This window comes from Lynx rufus, unplaced genomic scaffold, assembly GCF_022079265.1.
Source record: "Lynx rufus isolate CCGP_SWC_20201006 ecotype Redwood Valley unplaced genomic scaffold, mLynRuf1.p SCAF_4, whole genome shotgun sequence".
NCBI classification, from domain to species: Eukaryota; Metazoa; Chordata; class Mammalia; order Carnivora; family Felidae; genus Lynx; species Lynx rufus.
Window position 1 is genome coordinate 74,132,016 of NW_025814856.1, and position 9,392 is coordinate 74,141,407.

Genomic DNA, 9,392 nt, shown 5'->3' on the forward strand with positions numbered 1-9,392 from the left:
TTCCTTTTGTGACCTTTTTAGATGTGGCTTTGGGAGGGGACAGGCGGGGGAATAATTTTCTTAAGCTTTTAGTTGCCTGCAGTGGTGCCAACAGTCAAACATAACAGCAATATTTTTTTTAAGATACCCAAATGAATAACAAAAAAATAAAGAAAACCCCTTTAGTAATTTCAAAATAGTGTTGTATTGGGAATCTTAAAAAATAAATTATAGACACATAAATATAGGTATGTGGATCTAAGACTGCTATAGGCTATCCATGACATAAAATTTTCAATTAAAACCACTTTTATGAGCAATAATCACATTCTGAAAAGGCATACACAACTTGCTAGTGGATTATACTACTTCCCCGATGAAATGAACCTTAAAACATAAGCAAATATAATGTACTTAGTTTAACATGCACTGATGTTTTTAACACAATAAAGTCTTACAGAAAATGTCTCATAGAAAGTTCTTAGTTCTCGTTTAGAGGAGACAAGAAAACAAGAACTGAAGTTGATGGAAGCTTTCCATTTTTAGATCTGTTTTTAAGGGATCAGACATCTGTAAATCAAATCCATTTGATTGAAACAATAAATTTGAGTCAATTCTGAAATTTCATTTCAAAAGTGTAAGAGAGAAATTCATGGGACCCCTCAAAGTAAATGACAAGCCCGGTCTCTGAAATATGTCAGGAACACATTAACACCATGTAAAAATAACAGCAGAGCCAAACCAAAGTCACAACGGCCAAATGTCCCGAAAACAAGGCTCTAGGAAAGGAACTCGTGGATCTAATATTAGTTGTATCTTTGGTAGGTAACCGGGACTTATGACTGAATTCCCTCCATAAGCATTTTTGGTGTAATCATGCTATTCCTTCCTTGTTGAGCTGATTATGTGCTGGGCAAGAGATAAGAACTCAAGGTTAAGAAGACTGAATTGTAGACGCTTCAAGTAAACCACAGTCTTTCAACAATCTATAAATATTTGTTGATTTATATATTATGCCCAAGTACTATCTTAGGTGCTGGAAACGTTAACCATGAACAGAATAAAATAACTGGCTTCATGGAGTTTATATTCTAGTGGAGAAAAAGGCCACATACACATGTATACACATGTATACACACATGCACACACACCATATGTGTGTGTGTGTGTGTGTGTGTGTGTGTGTGTGTGTGTGGCCAGGTGCTTATAGGTAATATGATGAAAGTGAAGCCAGAAAAAGGAACAGAAAATAAAAGAGTATTATGTCAGGTAAAGCACCTCTGTTGAGGTGACATTTGAGCAGACCCCTGAATAAAGTGAGGGAGTAAGCACCATGGTTTCTATAGAAAGAGTATTGCATAAAGACAGAACAGCAAATACAGCAGTCACCTCTTATCTGCAGGGCACACATTCCAAGACCCGCAGAGGATGCCTAAAATCACAGATAGTACCAAACCCTATATATACTATTTTTTCCTATATGTACATATCTATGATGGAGTTTAATTTATAAATTAGGCACAGTAAGACAGTAATAACAATAACTAATAATAAATTAGTTATCTAGATACTAGAATTATCATAACAATCTACTGTAGTAAGAGTTATGTAAATGTGGTCTCTCTCTCAAAACACTTTCTTGTACTGTAATTCTTCTTCTTCTTCTTCTTGTGATGATGTGAGCTGATAAAATGCCTGTGTGATGGGAGAAAGTAAGGTAGATGACATCACCCTTGTGACATAGAGTTAGGCTACTGCTGACCTTCTGACACTATGTCAGGAGGACCATCCGCTTCTAGGCTGTGATTGGCCGTAGGCAACTGAAACTGTGGAGAGCAAAACCATGTGTAAGGGGGCACTACTGCACAAGAATCCTGCAGCATGAGCTTGCTAAGCTTGCCTGAGGACCATTAAGGGAGTCAGTGGGGCTGGAGCAAAGTGACAAAGTTGGGTGGAGGCAGGAAATAAGGAGAGAGCTAACTTGGGCCACATTATGTAGAGCCTTGGAAATCCTGCCAATTGTGATGGAAAGCCACCGGAGGGCCCAAGCAGAGAAGGGACATGATAATCACGGTGTCCAAGGACCAGGGCAGGTCACAGCAGCTTCTAACTAAAGCCGAGCCATAAAACCCTTAACATGCAAGTACTTAAAACAGTGCCTAGCACGGACAGATGTTTACTAAAGATCTGTTGAATGAAAGAAGGCTGAAGGAATATATGATGTGATGGTAACATCATATCACCCCAATAAAAATTTATCCACCATTGGATTAGACCTTTGTTCCTTTAATTAAAAGCATGTTCCCTGCTCTACCGCAGAATGCATCTGAGCAGCATCACAACGTGGTCACTGTAAACCATCGGTGTGTTTCATGAATTGGTTGACAAACAGATTCTGCCCAATGTGACCAAAAGCAGAAAGCAGTTTTCATAAGCTTCTGCATAAAAAGAGATCTGGGAGATGAAAGCTGTGTCTTAGGTTCTTGATAGGAGTTGAGTAATAACAGAATTGGAAGGACGCCACTGAAAGGGGAAGTAGGAAGACAATGGCAATGATTCTGCCTATTTTTCAGTGGCCCAAAGGCCAGGCCTGACAATACTTGCCCACATCTACAGTGTATTCGCAGTGCCCACCCTACTTTTGCAGAATCCAGGGTTTCTAGTCAAAGGGCGTGGGTATCATTCCTGGATTATTTTTATACTCATAGCACAGGAAGTTGGATGTGGCTCTACTTCTAGGAGAACACGGTTAGCAAGTGCCTTTTATGTAGACCAAACTAATACTGGGGACCTTTGGAGGATAGAAAATGGTCTTCATTCCTAATATACTAAAAGGCTGCTCTTAATTCATAAGTATGTCTCTTAGCTTGTCCAGTTTGGTAGCAAAAAGGAAACTTGATTATTAGAGAGATCTGAGTCCATCTATCCTTAAGTATAGGAGTTTAGGCTCCTATGACAGGCCATGTTAACAAGGACCATTGGCCCAGGGCTTAGTAATAGCAAGCCTTTTTTATGTCACAAAATTATCTTCATTCTCAAGATGTTAAATCATCTAAAGTCTAAAAGGAATGGACAAATCTCTAGCCCAAAAAAGAAAAAAAACCCCTGAGATTCTAATTAATGACTTGAGGAAAGTAAACAGAATAAATTAAAATGAATTCCTACATACAGAATAATTTCAAGTACATTCCTTTCCCCCAGTATACATATATTAGTGTTGCTTTAAATTTTAATGTTTATTCATTTTTTGAGAGACAGAGACAGAGCATGAATGAGGGAGAGGGAGGAGAGGGAGACATAGAATCTGAATCAGGATCCAGGGTCTAAACTGTCAGCACAGAGCCCGATGAGGGGCTCAAACTCACAAAATGCAAGGTCATGACCTGAGCCGAAGTCGGATGCTTAACCGACAGAGCCACACAGGCACCCTAGTGTTATTTTATTTTAAAATAATTTTTGGGTGATGTTAAAAGTTATACAGGCTTATTGTTTGAAACTTTGCATATTTTTAACAATGAAATTGCCTACAATTCAACAACTCAGATCTAAGAAATAGTAATATTTTGGTATGTTTCCTTCCTTCCAGTTATTTGATGTACATGATATATAATACAAATATTTTATATTAAAATATATATAAAATATTATATACATATATAACATAATATATAACATAATATATAATATATTTTATATTATATTTATACAATATATATTTTATATGTATTATATGAATACAAATATATAATGTAAAATATATTTTCTATATTCGTATATATTTATATTTATCTATATATCTTACATATTATCATTTATGTCATAATATAACATATTTATATTATATATTATATAAATATTTGTATTATGTATTATATAAAATATATCACACATCACACATATATATGTAATCTCCACTTGTATTATTTATGTAATGATCAATTCTCTGTCTTGTTCCACAAAAGACTTAACATTGATAATCCAGTGGGCAGTTATTGCTTCTAAATGCCATTTATAACAGAGAGGATTCACATTTCACAGGAAAATATTTTGAGTTAGTACATTAGGTTAGGCTTGAGTTCAATGAATTTCTTTGCAAAACTGTGTGATATAGATGGATTGTCATGGCCAAAATGGTGATGGAATCTGCCAAACTTTCTATATCCCTATAACTCAGGGGCTAGCAAACTGTACCCCTGGGGTCAAATCTACACCTGTTTTTGTAAATAAAGTTTTACTAGAACACAGCCACACCCATTTGTTTTTGTATTAACCAGAGCTGCTTTTGTTCTACCATGGCAGAGTTAAGTTGCAATAGAATGGTCTTAACAGAGACTGCAAGGCCTGCAAAGCCTGAAATATTTATAGTCTGGCTGGCCCTTTATAGAAAAAGTGTGCTGACTACCCCCACCCCCATCTAACTCACAGAAGAAAAATACAGTGTGGGTATCCAACTCTCCCTTCCTCCATATTTATTTTGGCTTGGTTAGGTTTTTAACTGCCATGGTCCGAGTTTCCAAACCAATATGTCCATATTGAATTTTTAGAGGTTTAGGGACACACTACAATTTGTTTTGCTTTCTGCTTTATTTACCCTCAGTTGCAAGGTGGTGTCCTTGAGGTGCTGAGGGTTAAGAGAGGTAAAGGCAGCCTAACAGAAACAGTTCTGATTTGGGGAATAATCTAGAAGAGCCTCTCCAGTATATACCTATGGTCCTCGTGTGACTACCTGCCAGAAGCTGTCTTTTCAGATCATGTTGTAAAGTAATTGCCAGATCCTTAATTAGCAAAATCAATTCTATAGAGGGAGTACTGCTTCCAAGTAGAATGCAGAAACTCACGAGAAGTTCTTATCCTAACAATGAGAAAAAGCCAAATAATTTACAAACCAAGACTTTTCTTGGGTACTTCCTAGAGCTTAAAGAAGCAGGGCAATCAGGTGAACCAAATTCCAAGTGGATCACCCCTCTGGGAAGAGGTGGGACACAGCAAATGTTTCTCCTTTGGCAGAGTGTGGGAAGAAGAGATGTCTGTCATAAAGGCTAAGAGAAAAAGAGCTAAACTTTTAACAAATTCTTCAAATCTGACCATGGGCTAGCATGACAGGATAACCGGAAGCCACGGGCAAAGGGGGAGTCTGCACCCTAGCAAGCTCTTCTCCGTGGGTATCCACAGGACAGGAGGCTAGAGAGAGCCCCTGGCATGGCATGTGCATGCAAGTGGCACTCAGCTGCTAATAGGGGACAAGCGTTAACCACCCTCACTTCCCTGGACCCGCCTCCCACGGGAAGACAAGCCCTAAAGGGAGGCAGGGAACGCTCTAGGAGCGAAGGCAAAGATCCATACTGTTATGATGCACTCGCAGTGTCTTCAGGCTCATCACCTCTGTCCCATACAACTGATCAATACCCGTCCCTTAAAATTTTTCAGTCTCTCCATATCCTACAAGATGAGGTCCAAACTCCTCAGTATGGCAGAAAAACACCTACCTTTCAAATGCTTCCCCCAACTCACCCCTAGGCCCACCCTGAATCTTATGCTCCAACCAAACTGAATGAATTGTGATCACACCATCACCAACAACCTGCAACCTTTTACACTTCAGTGCCTAATATGACTCAGTCACTCCTCCTGGAAGATCCTTCCCTGCCTCTTCTATCTGGTAAACTTGCATTTGCTTTTATGCTTTAGCATCTAGTTTTCTGTGAAATCTCTGAGCACTAGCCCCAATGTGCTGCCCATTATTTCCCTGCTAAGCTGTGATACCATCAAGGTAGAGATATTGATCCCACTGTGTGGTATTTCCAGCAGAAACTTCAGTCCCTACCACAAGGCCTGGCACATAGTAGATGTTCAATATGTGTGCTGACTAAATTTTAAGCCTGACATGAAGGCCCGTACACAACACCTCTTTCCACATCTCAGATACAATAAATGATTAAATGTTAATGATCAGTGTTCCCAATGGGAGGCATCCCAGTTCTCCAATTTCAGATGAAATCTATTCTTCTGTTTCTATTTAACAGTTCTGAAGGAGGGGTGCCTGGGTGGCTCAGTCGGTTAAGCGTCTGATTTCAGCTTAGGTCATGATCTCACAGTCAGTGAGTTTGAGCCCTACATCTGGCTCTGTGCTGACAGCTCAGAGCCTGGAGCCTGCTTTGGATTCTGTGTCTCCCTCTCTTTCTCTGCCCCTCCCCCGCTCATGCTCTGTCTCTCTCTGTCACAAAAATAAACAAACACTAAAAAAAATTTTTTTGAAGAGTTCTGAAGAAGACTTTAGGAAAAGGGAGCTGAATTTTCTCATTCCACTTAGAGGACAGAAAACCTACATAAAGTCTTTTATAAGACAGTTTTGCCAATACAGCCCTTGGTGAGGTAGAGGAGAATCATCATGGCATCATGGCACTGGTAGAATTCTGTAGCAAGCTGCTTTTACTTACCTAGGTCAAAAGGCTTGTATCTAAGCCTTACCCATTCACGAGTAATTTCTGAAGGGTATGTGTTCAGTGATAGCACTCCTAAATGAATCCAAACACAGGCGATGCTTTAAAGAAAGAACAATGTGGTGATAATCACCATTTAATTTCAAGTGTTGCATATTTGTTTCAACAAATTTCAAAACATTTCCCAAGGGATTTTAAAGAAAGTCACCAAGTATGTTTAACAAAACAACATATGGAATGCTAATTTTGTTGTGATGCTATACTCTAATACAGCAAGAAACAGATTTTTCATAAAATCAGCAGATTTGCAAACACTAATTAAGAAACACTGAAAACTATCAAGGTCAATTTAAAAATCCATTTGAAAACAAATATTCCTAGTCTTGTTAGTTCTAGTAATTTCCCACTAGGGATTTACTGCTCATCAACCAACTTCCACCATGGAAGTCTTGCAGTAAAGGGAAATAAACAAAGGTTTACTTTTGATTTTCAGTACAAAGCCGAACAGTAGGGTTTGGAGAGTTGAGTGGAAATAACCAATTTGTCTCTATCTGTATAATCTCTACTCAGGAATCCAAGACCTTGGGTATAGGATTTCCATTTGGCTTAAGATATATCACCCCTAAGAGACTTTTTGGGAGTTCTGTGCATGCCATAAGGGAGTAAGCTGTGATGCTGTTAACTCCGTGAGAATTAACTCTCTGCCTTGAGTGGAGAGAGCAAGTAACCCCCAGAAATTAGTTTGATGAGTAAAACCTTAAAGAATACTGCCCTCTTCCCTGTACCCATTCCTTTTTCTGCCTCTCTGTTCATTGGCCATGTCACTGTTTGTCAGGTCCCTCCACTCAAAAAGCAGAGAGAATATATATAAATATGTACGTACATATGTATTATGGGTACATGTATATATATGCACATGTGTGTGTGTGTTGCTTTCCAAATGCTCAGGTTTTCAACCAGTGGGTATTGACCAAGTACTCACTTGGTCAACCTAACTGTATACTCAAAGCTACTCATCTCTTGTCACAGTTAACTCCATTCACAATAGATGAAGAGATGTGTTGTGTTTACACTGCCCGAGAACAGATCCACCAGTAACAAGCATCAAGATGTCTTCAACAGGATAATTTACAACCAACTCCCTTTTCACCTAAGACCTCTAGACCAATAACAAAAGAGGAGCCGATTTGAATCCAAATTGCAAGGATAAGAAATATACTATTGCATACAGAAATTTTGTATTGAATAGTTCAACATACACTATTTTGTCCCTTAATGACTTGTGTTGTTCTGAAAAAGGCTTAGAGTAGAATAGTTTTGTTTGAAATAGGTGTGAGACTGGCTGAATTTGGGAAACTTATTGTTAAATGCAATTTGGGCTAGAGTTCCTATTGTGTCCCTTTTGATGAAACTGGATGTGAGTTAACATATATGTGAATAGGTCAGTCCTCTGACCCAACAGATTGGCCAGAGGAAGACCAAAAAGTCTTAAAATAAAGATGTAAATATAACAAGCAAAGACAAAAATATATCAAAGTAAATGTCATGAGGGTTAGTCAAACGTGCTGACTGATTCCTTGAGGAACACTACCTCATAAACAAACGAACCTTCTCTTCTCCTTACTTCTTTCATTTCACTTCCCTATTTATGATAAAAATGAGGAGAATCTTGGACTGTGGGGTAGGAAGAACAATCTTAGCCAATGAGAGGCTCTGTTAGATTTAATTTACTCTTACATCTAAGGTTTTTGCCTACAGACACAAAGAGCACAGCAACTAAGACACAAGACATTGGAAGTTTTAAAACATTATTTATCGCTAAGTCTAAAACACTCAAACATCACAGCACAGTGATTGCCAAATCTAAATTAGAGTCTGTGGGATTTTTAAAAGTTTCTCTTCAGGGGAACATTCCAGCTCTATGGAGAGGTGTGATAACGTAAGAAGATGGAGCATCTGGCTGGAGACCAATTTGCCTGTGAGCCCAAACCAAGTGGACCCATATGGACAGCTTTTATAAAACCATAAACGGTAAAGCTGAAGAAAACTCTAGGCTCAGACTGCTTTATGGCATCAATAATTAAACTTGACTCATTGCACTCAGGGGGTTATAACTAATTCTGACTAAAACTAAAGAATTTTCAAATAATCTATTTTTCAATTTATTCATGTTTATCCACAGCTTTTTCATTTCTCTGCTTTTGTTTGGATGTTTAAAAATTCACAGCTACTCAAGCACTTTGCTTAAATGCCCATAGATGAATCACATGTCTTTCTTCCATGAGAGAGAAACGAAACATTGAGACAGATAACAAAGTCCCAGAGACAGAATAGGAATAGCAAAATGAAAGACTAGGATTAGTGCATTTTCATTTTACTCTGGTAAAATACACATAACATAATATTACCCATTTTAACCATTTTTGAGTATACGATTGCATTAAGCACATTCATAATGTTATACAACCATCACCACTATCTATTTCCAGACTGTTTTTATCATCCTAAAGGGAAACTTTGTACCCATTAAACAATAACTCCCCACTCTCATTCCTCCCCCAGTAACCTCTGGTCTACTTTCTGTCTCTATGAATTTGTCTATTCTAGGTACCTCATATAAGTGGAATCATACAGTATTTGTCTTTTTATGTCTTGCTTACTTCACTTAGCATAATGTTTTCAAAGTTCATCCATGTTGTGCATGTACTAGAATTTCATTCCTTTTTATGGCTCAATAAGTTCCATTGTATGCAACATTTTGTTCATACATTCATCTGTAACGGACACTTGAGTTGTTTCCACCTATTGGCTACTGTGAATAATGTTGCTATGATCATTGGTGCACAAGTATCTCTTAGAGTGTTTGCTTTCATCTCATTGGAGTATATACCTACTGGATTACTAGACCGAATTACTGGACCATATAGTAATTCCATGTTTAAATTTTTTTTCTTTGTTGTTTCCCCATCACCT